Genomic DNA, 12,289 nt, shown 5'->3' on the forward strand with positions numbered 1-12,289 from the left:
GGCGGGCCTACCGGCTTAAATTACATTTACATTACATTACATTTAAGTCATTTAGCAGACGCTCTTATCCAGAGCGACTTACAAATTGGTGCATTCACCTTATGACATCCAGTGGAACAGCCACTTTACAATAGTGCATCTAAATCTTTTAAGGGGGGGAGGGGGGTGAGAAGGATTACTTTATCCTATCCTAGGTATTCCTTAAAGAGGTGGGGTTTCAGGTGTCTCCGGAAGGTGGTGATTGACTCCGCTGTCCTGGCGTCGTGAGGGAGTGTGTTCCACCATTGAGGAGCCAGAGCAGCGAACAGTTTTGACTGGGCTGAGCAGGAACTGTACTTCCTCAGTGGTAGGGAGGCGAGCAGGCCAGAGGTGGATGAACGCAGTGCCCTTGTTTGGGTGTAGGGCCTGATCAGAGCCTGGAGGTACTGAGGTGCCGTTCCCCTCACAGCTCCGTAGGCAAGCACCATGGTCTTGTAGCGGATGTGAGCTTCAACTGGAAGCCAGTGGAGAGAGCGGAGGAGCGGGGTGACGTGAGAGAACTTGGGAAGATTGAACACCAGACGGGCTGCGACGTTAAATAGCCCAACTAAAACCTAAACAAGAAACAGGTGTTACTTAATCAGACAAAAACAACAGAAAAGGGAAAAGGGATCGGTGGCAGCTAGTAGGCCGGTGACGACGACCGCCGAGCGCCACCCGGACAAGAAGAGGAGCCACCTTCGTTAGGAGTCGTGACACTTCACTACATTCCTAAAGAAAATATTGCAGTTTTTACTCCATACAATTTCCCTGACACACAAAGTACTCGTTACATTTTGAATGCTTAGCAGGACAGGAAAATTGTCTATTTCACACACTTAACAAGAGAACATCCCTGGTCATCCCTTCTGCCTCTGATCTGTCGGTAAATAAAAAAAATAAAAAAGGGAAATGGTGCCATCTGGTTTGCTTAATATAAGACATTTGAAAGGATTTCTACATTTACTTTTACTTTTGATACTTAAATGTAAGTATTCTTTATGGCAATTACATTTACTTTTAATACTTTTATACTTTTACTCAATAAGGTTTTTACTGGGTGACTTTTACTTGAGTCATTTTCTATTAAGGTATCTTTACTTTTACTGAAGTATGACAATTGGCTACTTTTTCCGGGCGGACGCTTCTCCCTGTCACGGATGCCATGGTTGCACTTAGTTTGAAGATGTAATCCGGAGACAGGTGTTTTCTCCATCTCCTAAGCTATCATGCTCTATCATGCTCTAATTCCACTTTCAAAACTCTGTCCTCCAGAAAGTGGAGAGCAACACACTGCTATGCAATATATATACATTTTTAAAGCTGCGTTAGACGTGATTACCTACACAGACTGACCAGCTCAAAAAGACAGAAGCGTGCTATATGGCAGACCAATTCCAACTCCTCTCTCGGCATGTCCAGCCCACTCATTATGTCAGCCAATTATGGCTCGCGGGAAGGTTGCCAGACTTTTTCTGTGGCTAAACTAGGCTCGTAATTTACAGTTTTATTTGTGTTTATTTGTGTTTTTATTTGTGTTTACAGGCATACAAGTTTGTTATTAAGGCACATGAAAGTTGACATGTTCCAGAAGAGATGTCTGTTTTCAAATGGCTCTCCTGTGAAGTAGTGACCTGCGACATATGCCTAGTTTCGTGAAGTCAAATGTCTGGTGGCTGTTCATCAGTTTTAAATAAGACCATATTTGGTTGAGAATAAACTCTAAAACGGCTGCAATAGTAACAGTATCAAGCAGGTGTTTCATGTGTCTGCTTCATATGATGTGTTGCACCTGCAATATGCAGAACATATGGCCTGCAGCGCTGGACAGATAAAGTACTAATAGCCTGCTAGAGAGCTTTCGAGAGACGGCGAGGAGCACAAGGATACGAGGAGGAGGAAACAGTACCAGCTAGCCAGAGCTAGAGCTAATGAAACCGAGAGAAAGAGAGAAATAGTCAAATACAGTAGGCTACGATAACAACAGGAGGGTATACATTCATAATCATAAGAGGAGGAGGAAACAGATCTAGCTAGAGCCAGAGCTAATGAAACAGAGAGAGGAGAGATGATAGTATACAACGACAAGAGGGTAACATCCGTAGTCATAAGATAGCAGGAGGTTCAAAAGAGGAGGAAAAGAAGGAGAAACATAATTAGTCCAAGTAAATTAATCAGAGAGAGAGATATAGTGACAGTGAAATACCTCTACATTACAACAGTAAGCTATCCTAACAATTCATAACCATATCCAAACAAAGGTTACCCTCCTCTGTTTTCATGCAATCACCATTTGGCCTCAATTTCTACCGGAATGAAGTCTTAATAAGGAATAGCTTTTTTTCATTTTACATTTACATTTAAGTCATTTAGCAGACGCTCTTATCCAGAGCCCCCACTGGGGTTTAGATGAGGTCATTAAAGGAAAGGTTCACCCATTTTGAATGTTATATTGTTTTTGTGCATCTGTCTATTCCCTGGGTCATTTCATGTTTTCATGTTTATCTGAGTTATTGGCAATCAAGCAGGCATGACGTAGCACTGTGATAAAGTCGCTCTCACTAACCAGGAAATGAATAGGAATACGACATTTAAATTGCAAAAACATCTATAATGTCAGATTTTAATACTGGCCATTGATCATATTTTTGCGATATTCCTACCTTGAGAAATGTGTAATTTAATGGAGGGTCTAACACTTCCAATTTGTCTGCCTCTTTAGTCCAAGGTGCATTGCATGGTGGCGTTGCCAGAGATATTATAGAAAGGAGATAGGAATCCAATGAATGAAGGAACATATGTTGTCCCACCCAGCAGACTGTCGACCAATCCCTAATGTTTTTGAGCTTGCGCCCAATAGACCCCCATTCACTCCTTGAAGGAGAGCACAAATGTATATCTGCAGTTGCGAATGTTAGACTCCTCTCTGTGAGGCACATCAATCTACAGGTTGAACATGGTGCAATTGTAGACTAATAAATTGATAGTTAGTGCAGTTTGTTTAGGTAGTTTTAAAGCTATCTATGTTACATGTTGATATTGTCTTTGGTATTATTGTGTGTAACTATGTTTGCTAGCCAAACCAAAGAGAGAGCATTGCATTGTGGATTTTGTAGTTGACTTGAGCTGCAACAGATTTCCACAATCTTTTTTTTCTTTTTCTAACCAGCATTATTATGACACCAAAATTGTACATTTGTTCACAAAACATATTCTCACATATTAGTGTTTTTAACACTGTAAATTAAAGGAATGATTGGTTTTGGGTGGATTTTTCCTTTAAGAGTGTGACCCGATGACCTCGTCGCTCATTGAGGCTGGGGATGGTTCTCATCCCTGAGCATTGAGCATGTGGTGTATGCCTGAGTACCAAATGGCAACCTATTCCCAATGGTCCCTATGTAGAGAATAGTGTGCCATTTGAGACAGAGCAGAGTGGGCCTCTACTCACACCACCACTAAACGGTTAAACCATCCCAAATGTGTCATGAAAGTCATTAATGTGTTAATGATTTCACACCTTGTCCCGAGAGTGACAGGACTTACCCCCTTTGCTCCCTCCCCCACACTCCCGATGCACACCCACAAGCCCCCTCCCCCACACCCTCCTACCCGATGGGTGTGGGGGAAATGGTGTGGAAAACAGGGATGAGAGAGAGGCATGTCCCACAATGTCTATCAACCCTAATGGCGTGTGTGTGTTCATGTGTGGAAGTGACCTCCTGTGAAACTTTATTTCTGTGCCCCTCATCTATTGGTGATTATACAACGGAGTCTATGCCACAAGTTTACTCTGTTCCATCTTGTCACATCGGCTCCTGCAACACCCTCTACTGCTCATCCTGTGTCTCCTTGATCTGCCGCCACTCCCCCAGTTCTCTCTCTCTCTTTCTCTGTCTCTCTGTCTGTGGGCAGAGACAGGTGTGCTCGAGTCAGAGCAGCCCCCACCAGCTGCAACCTGTTCCCAAGACCTCTACAAATGCTCAGCCCTGCCACTTGCATGCTGCCAGATTGTAATCTCTGCTCAGTCAGTCTACATTTCTAGCCTTTTGTTACTATTCAGATCCTGTTGTGCCTGTTTTCCTTGCCTGACGCTGTTTTCCTCTCCACTATAGTTCTGCCCGCTCTGACTCTGGTCCCTGTCTCCAGTCCCACGTCTCGTCATCCTGCTACTCTGTCCTGGTTTCCCCACTCTACTACGCCCTTGGATTCCCCTCCGGACCTGCTTAACCTGTCTCAACCCCTCTCACTCCGGCCTCAGCACCTGGTTTCCAGGAATCCACCCGAGCTTCCCCTGACCTGCACTCCATCTCCCCTGTCTTTCAATAAATACATTGGTTATTTCCTCCCAGTCTCCTCGTCAGAGTCTGCTCTTGGGTTCTCCTGTTCCACTCAGCGTAACACATCTGACTGAGCAATCTACTGTCTCATCAGCGCAACCAGGCAAATTATGAACTTGATCTCCACTATAAAAAGCATCTAGACATTATCTTGCATTTCTTTTAGACGAACATTTAGTTTTCAACTGCGGAGATTTGTATAAATCTTGCTGTCTGTCTCTCCGACATTTGCAACATTGTTCGATCTCCATTTGTCCCATAGTAATGAACGTGTCAGGAGTTGGGACAAGAAGGACAGGCAGCGTTTTTAAGCCAGTCTAAATGATGAATCAGCTTGCATAGTTTATGGATATACAGTACATTTGGAAAGTATTCAGACCTCTGACTTTTTCCAAATAGCTTTTTTTAACGTTACAGCCTTATTCAAAAATTGATTAAATAAAACATTTTTCTTATCAATCTACACACAATAACCAATGATAAAGCAAAAACAGGTTTGGATTTTTTTGCTAATGTATGTAAAAAAAAAAACTTTTACATAAGTAATCAGACCCTTTGGTATGAGACTCGAAATTGAGCTCAGGTGCATCCTGTTTCCATTGATCATCCTTGATGTTTATACAACTTGATTGGATTCCACCTGTGGTAAATTCAATTGATTGGACATGATTTGGAAGGGCACACACCGATCTATATAAGGTCACACAGTTGACTGAGCATGTCAGTGCAAAAACCAAGCCATGAGGTCAAAGGAATTGTCCATAGAGCTCCGAGACAGGATTGTGTCAAGGCACAGATCTAGGGAAGAGTACCAAATAATTTGTGCAGAATTTAACCTCTTGAAACTAGGGGGCACTATTTTCATTTTTGGAAAAATAACGTTCCCAAAGTAAACTGCCTATTTCTCAGGACCAGAGGCTAGAATATGCATATAATTGACAGCTTAGGTTAGGAAACACTCTAAAGTTTCCAAAACTGTCAAAATATTGTCTGCGAGTATAACAGAACTGACAAATCCAATCAGGAAGTGACTCATGTTTTGAAACCGTTGTCTTCCTATGCACCCCTATTGGCCACTGAAAGGGATATCAACCTGATTCCTTTTTCTACGTATTCCCTAAGGTGTCTACAGCATTGTGACGTAGTTTCACTCCTTTATGTTGAAGAATAAGCTTAAACGACTACATTGCGTAAGTGGCCAGCTGAGGGCTCTCAGAGTGATTATTGCGTAAAAGACAGAGGTAGTAATTTTTCCTCTCGCTCCTACTGAAAAGCCAATTGTCTCGGTTGATATATTATCGAATAGATATTTGAAAAACACCTTGAGGATTGATTATAAAAAACGTTTGAAATGTTTCAGTCGATATTATGGATATAATTGGCGTGACTGGATTTCTCAACAAAGTGATAAACAAACGGAGGAATTTTGGGTATAAAAATAATCTTTATGGAACAAAAGGAACATTTGCTGTCTAAAACATCCGAAGATCATCAAAGGTAAACGGTTAATTTGATTGCTTTTCTGATTTTCGTGACCAAGCTTCCTGCAGCTAGCTGGACATAATGCTATGCTAGGCTATCGATAAACGTACACAAACGCTTGTCTTGCTTTGGCTGTGAAGCATAATTTCAAAATCTGAGATGACAGGGTGATTAACAAAAGGCTAAGCTGTGTTTCACTATATTTCACTTGTGATTTCATGAATATGTATATTTTTTGACCATTGCGCTATGCTAATTAGTGTAGTTGATGACAATTATCCCGGATCCGGGATGGGTAGTAAGGTCCCCAAGAACACAGTGACCTACATAATTTTTAAATGGTTGAAGTTTGGAACCACCAAGACTCTTCTTCGAGCTGGCCACCCGGCATAACTGAGAATTGTAGGACAAGGGCTTTGCTCAGGGAGGTGACCAAAAACGTGGCGGAGCAGTGTGGAGATTGGAGAACCTTCCAGAAGGACAACCATCTTTGCAGCACTTCACCAATCAGGTCTTAAATGGTAGAGTGGCCAGACGGAAGCCTCTCCTCAGTGATAGGCACATGACAGCCCACATTAAGTTTGCCAAAAGGCTGTCAGACCATGAGAAGTAAGATTTTCTGATCTGATGAAACCAAGATTGAAATATTTTCCCTGAATGCTAAGGGGTACATTGGGTAAGAGACCTGGCCCCATCCCTACGGTGAAGCATGGTGTTTGCAGCATCATGCTGTGGGAATGTTTTTCAGCGGCAGTTACTGGGATACTTGTCAGGGTTGAGGATAAAATGAATGGAGCAAAGTACAGCGATCCTTGATGAAAACTTGCTCCAGAGCACTGGGGCGAAGGTTCACCTTCCAACAGGACAATGACCCTAAGCACACAGCCAAGACAATGCTGGAGTGGCTTCGGGACAAGTCTCTAAATGTCCTTGAGTCTGAGCCTGGACTTGAACCTGACCAAACATCTCTGGAGAGACCTGAAAATAGCTGTGCGGTGACGCTCCCCATCCATCCAACCTGACAGAGCTTGAGAGGATTTGCAGAGACGAATGGGAGATACTCCCCAAATACAGATGTGCCAAGCTTGTAACGTCATACTCAAGAATTCTCAAGGTTGTAATTGCTGCCAATGGTGTTTCAACAAAGTACTGAATAAAATATTTGAATACTTCTGTAAATGTGATATTTCAGTTTATCTTTTTAATACATTTGCAAGTATTTCTAAAAACTGTTTTTTGCTTTGTCACTATTAGGTATTGTCTGTAGATTTATGAGCAGAAAAAAGGATTTAATCAATTTTAGAAGGCTGTAACGTAAAAAAAATGTATAAAAGTTGAGGGGTTTACACTGTATTCAAAGAAATGTCAATTGAAAAAAAGGTCTTTCCAGCTTCAGTTTGAAGTGATTGTTTTATCTGTGTTTTTTAAATGTTATTTATCTCCTCTGAACAAGTATCCTGACGAGAGAGCACATTTTCTACTCCAGGAGAAATTGCTCCTCATTAGCTCATTGTTATGGATGTATCCAATAACAGCTATTTTGCTGTTATTCTGGCTGCACTTTTTGACGTGACTGTTAGTCGTAGTCAGCTAGTGTTGGATTCTAGTTTGAAATTACTGTTATACTAGAAGTTAATGGTTACATGTATATGGTGGGGTCAATGGAGTGGGGATGACAAAGAATGGCCTTGAAAGTTACTAAGTAATTTAAATACTATTTACTAATATTATTATTATTATTATTATTATTATTATTATTATTATTATTATTATTATTATTATTATTATATATATTAAATACACCTGCGTAGATAAATAAAAGGTAACATTTTACAAAAAAAGTGGAAAAAAAAGTGGAAAAAGCAATCACTTGGTTGCAGTCACTCATAGATTTTGTTAACCATTAACCATTATTTAACTAGACAAGTGGTTATTTAACTAGTAACAAGTTAGTTTGACAAGGTACAAGTACAAAGTCTGTAAAAAAAAAAAAAAAAAATATGTTCAAACTTGCCTGGTTAAATTTACAAATTCTTATTTACAATGAAGCCTACTGGGGAACAGTGGGTTAACTGCCTTGTTCAGGGGCAGAATGATAGATTTTTACCTTGTCAGCTCAGGGATTCAATCCAGCATCCTTTCGAGCCCAACGCTCTAATCACTAGGCTACCTGATGAATGTGGGTCGAGGTTAGGTGAGGTCACATAAAGGGAGAAGGAACAGTTTATTACCCACATCACTTAACTTCCTGCCTAGCAACAGAGATGTAGTGTTTAGAGAAAAGGAGGCGACTCCACCTAAAGGAGGGTATAAATACTTGTGCTGGTGGTGGAAACGTCTTTGTGCTTGCAGCTGTTTGACCCAGTGGGTGAATAAACTTAGTTTGAGCTTTTCCTAGTCGTCTGTTAGGTTCTCAATAAAAAACAAACAGTTGGTGCTGTGAGCAGGGTTCACCAGGATTTACAGTCAAAATAGAGAGTTTGAATTAGTGGAGCAGGAGCTGGCACACAAAAAAAACAAGGTATCAAATCTATTCAAATGTATTTATAGAGCCCTTGTTACATCACCTGAAATCTCAAAGCGCTGTACAGAAACCCAGCCTAAAACCTCAAACAGCAAGCAATGGAGGTGTAGAAGCACGGTGGCTAGGAAAAATATCTAAAAAGGCCAAAACCTAGGAAGAAACCTAGAGAGGAACCAGGCTATGAGGGGTGGCCAGTCCTCTTATGGCTGTGCAGGGTTGAGATTATAACAAAATGGCCAAGATGTTGAAATGTTCATAAATGTCCAGCATGGTCAAATAATAATAATTATAGTAGTTGTCCAGGTCAGGACCTCTGGAGTAAATGTCAGTTGGCTTTTCTTAGCTGATCATTAAGAGTATCTCTACCGCTCCTGCTGTCTGTAGAGAGTTGAAAACACCTGGTCTGGGACAGGTAGCACGTCCGGTGAACAGGTCAGGTTTCCATAGCCACAGGCAGAACAGTTGAAAGCAGCAGCACGTCCAGGTGGACTGGGGACAGCAAGGAGTCATCATGCCAGGTAGTCCTGAGGCATGGTCCTAGGGCTCAGGTCCTTCGAGAGAGAGAAAGAAAGAGAGAAAGAGGGAATTAGAGAGAGCACACTTAAATTCACACAGGACACCGGTTAAGACAGGAGAAGTACTCCAGATATAACAGACTGACCCTAGCCCCCCGACACAAACTACTGCAGCATAAATACTGGAGGCTGTGACAGGAGGGGTCAGGAGACACAGTGGCCCCATCCGATGATACCCCCGGACAGGGCCAAACATGCAGAATATAACCCCACCCACTTTGCCAAAGCACAGCCCCCACACCACTAGAGGGATATCTTCAACCACCAACTTACCATCCTGAGACAAGGCAGAGTATAGCCCACAAAAATCTCCACCACGGCTCAACCCAAGGGGGGTGCCAACCCAGACAGGAAGATCACGTCAGTGACTCAACCCACTCAAGTGACGCACCCCTCCTAGGGACGTCATGAAAGAGCACCAGTAAGCCAGTGACTCAGCCTCTGTCATAGGGTTAGAGGCAGAGAATTTTATTTCACCTTTATTTAACCAGGTAGGCTAGTTGAGAACAAGTTCTCATTTGCAACTGCGACCTGGCCAAGATAAAGCATAGCAGTGTGAACAGACAACACAGAGTTACACATGGAGTAAACAATTAACAAGTCAATAACACAGTAGAAAAAAAAGGGGGAGTCTATATACAATGTGTGCAAAAGGCATGAGGAGGTAGGTGAATAATTACAATTTTGCAGATTAACACTGGAGTGATAAATGATCAGATGGTCATGTACAGGTAGAGATATTGGTGTGCAAAAGAGCAGAGAAGTAAATAAATAAAAACAGTATAAAAACAGTATGGGAATGAGGTAGGTGAAAATGGGTGGGCTATTTACCAATAGACTATGTACAGCTGCAGCGATCGGTTAGCTGCTCAGATAGCTAATGTTTGAAGTTGGTGAGGGAGATAAAAGTCTCCAACTTCAGCGATTTTTGCAGTTCGTTCCAGTCACAGGCAGCAGAGTACTGGAACGAAAGGCGGCCAAATGAGGTGTTGGCTTTGGGGATGATCAGTGAGATACACCTGCTGGAGCGCATGCTACGGATGGGTGTTGCCATCGTGACCAGTGAACTGAGATAAGGCGGAGCTTTACCTAGCATGGACTTGTAGATGACCTGGAGCCAGTGGGTCTGGCGACGAATATGTAGCGAGGGCCAGCCGACTAGAGCATACAAGTCGCAGTGGTGGGTGGTATAAGGTGCTTTAGTGACAAAACGGGTGGCACTGTGATAGACTGCATCCAGTTTGCTGAGTAGAGTGTTGGAAGCCATTTTGTAGATGACATTGCCAAAGTCGAGGATCGGTAGGATAGTCAGTTTTACTAGGGTAAGCTTGGCGGCGTGAGTGAAGGAGGCTTTGTTGCGGAATAGAAAGCCGACTCTTGATTTGATTTTCGATTGGAGATGTTTGATATGAGTCTGGAAGGAGAGTTTGCAGTCTAGCCAGACACCTAGGTACTTATAGATGTCCACATATTCAAGGTCGGAACCATCCAGGGTGGTGATGTTAGTCGGGCATGCGGGTGCAGGCAGCGATCGGTTGAAAAGCATGCATTTGGTTTTACTAGCGTTAAAGAGCAGTTGGAGGCCACGGAAGGAGTGTTGTATGGCATTGAAGCTCCCAGTGGAGAGAGGAGAACCGGCCAGGCAGAGACAGCAAGGGCGGTTCGTTGCTCCAGAGCCTTTCCGTTCACCTTCACACTCCTGGGCCAGACTACACTCAATCATATGACCCACTGAATAGATGAGTAGGCACAGTAGGCACAGTTCCTAAACCTGTTACCACACATTCTGACATCTTGGGGAGATGAGAATCGTAGCCTGAACAATTATAGGATACGGACCTATAAAGCCTGAGTTCATTCAGTGGACCCACTGAGTAACAACCGGTCGTAAGTATATGGTGTAGGGTTGTTTTCTTTTGAGGATAGGTCCCGAATGGAGGTGTTCCTCTGCAAGATCCTTATAAATAAATGGTTTAAGGTAGGTTCCAGTGGGGTAGGTTCCATTGGGATAAGTCCCGAGTGGAGCTAGTTCTCTGTGAGATCCATGAGTGAAACTACAGTGTAGGGTAGGTTCTGTGTATGATAAGTCCCTAGTGGCGGTATTCCCCTGCGAGATCTGTAAGAGGGACGAAAGTCCCAGCAGCAGTGGCCGTGAGGCAGTAGTGTGTGTGGATGAACAATTTTGGTAGTGTGTGTTGTCAACAACAGTGATATTTGAGGCGTATCACTGGTATAAGACATTAGGTCACCCGTATTCTCCAGTAGTAAATTGGCGGACGCTTCAGTATTGGTTGTAATACAAGTTATCAGCTGCCGTGACCAATTATTAGGCACAAATACCATAACTACTCTCCGGGGAAGTAGGTATCACTATCTTGGAAAATAGTTAATAGAAGACGTGTATGAGAGTACTCTGGACACCATCGGGAGAGGCTTCGGAATAATAACTCTTGAAATGGCGACTGGCGGCCCCGATTCTCCCTGTAAAGGACGGCAGGGTATCCTAGTGGTTAGAGCGTTGTACTCGTAACCGAAAGGTTGCAAGATCGAATCCCTGAGCTGACAAGGTAAAAATCTGTCCTTCTGCCCCTGAAGAAGGCAGTTAACCCACTGTTCCTAGGCTGTCAATGAAAATAAGAATTTGTTCTTAACCGATGTGCCTAGTTTAAAAAAAGGGGGGTCTACAGGAAGAAAAGTTTAGAGGTGCACAAGCTTTCTACCAAGTCAGCTCGAATATGGAAAAGCCTCATGTACCTGCTGTCTTTGGAGGGAATGCTGCAATGCAAGCTTTTGCATATTTGACAAAAAAAACATCAGTAAACACTTTTGAATGCAGCGGGGCAGGAACATTTTATATAGCGGTGTCTGGCCGCTGTGGTCGATTGTAGTTCAGCGAAAGGATGGTTTCTATGTGAAGGAGGCCACGTCTCACACAATTTAGAATAGATCCTGGTGCTCAAATATCACGATGAGAAATCGGCTAAATTTATGACAGGAAAAAGTATTACATTCAGCAAGGTATCAGGCGCATAATCGACTGCCTCTGATATCCCAGCATTGGTTCCACACTTGTCGCCGTGTAAAAAATATTGTGTTACTGGTCTTAATGTCAGTGACATGGGTAGTAGTCGGTTGGAAGAATCTATGCGATATGCCAGGCGATTGGATTCTAAACCGTAACAAGTTAGAATTGGCATGGCCAAACACTACTTGCAAGATCAGAATACCTTGGGAGGGGGGGTTAATCTCATTACATTTTACTGTCTTAATCTGAAATAAATGTACAGAATTGACTAAAGGGAGGAGGGGTCACGAGAAAATCGAGTGGAGTTAATATTGTGAGTAAGTGT

The sequence above is a fragment of the Oncorhynchus keta genome, chromosome 22 (assembly GCF_023373465.1).
Source record: "Oncorhynchus keta strain PuntledgeMale-10-30-2019 chromosome 22, Oket_V2, whole genome shotgun sequence".
Lineage (NCBI taxonomy): Eukaryota > Metazoa > Chordata > Actinopteri > Salmoniformes > Salmonidae > Oncorhynchus > Oncorhynchus keta.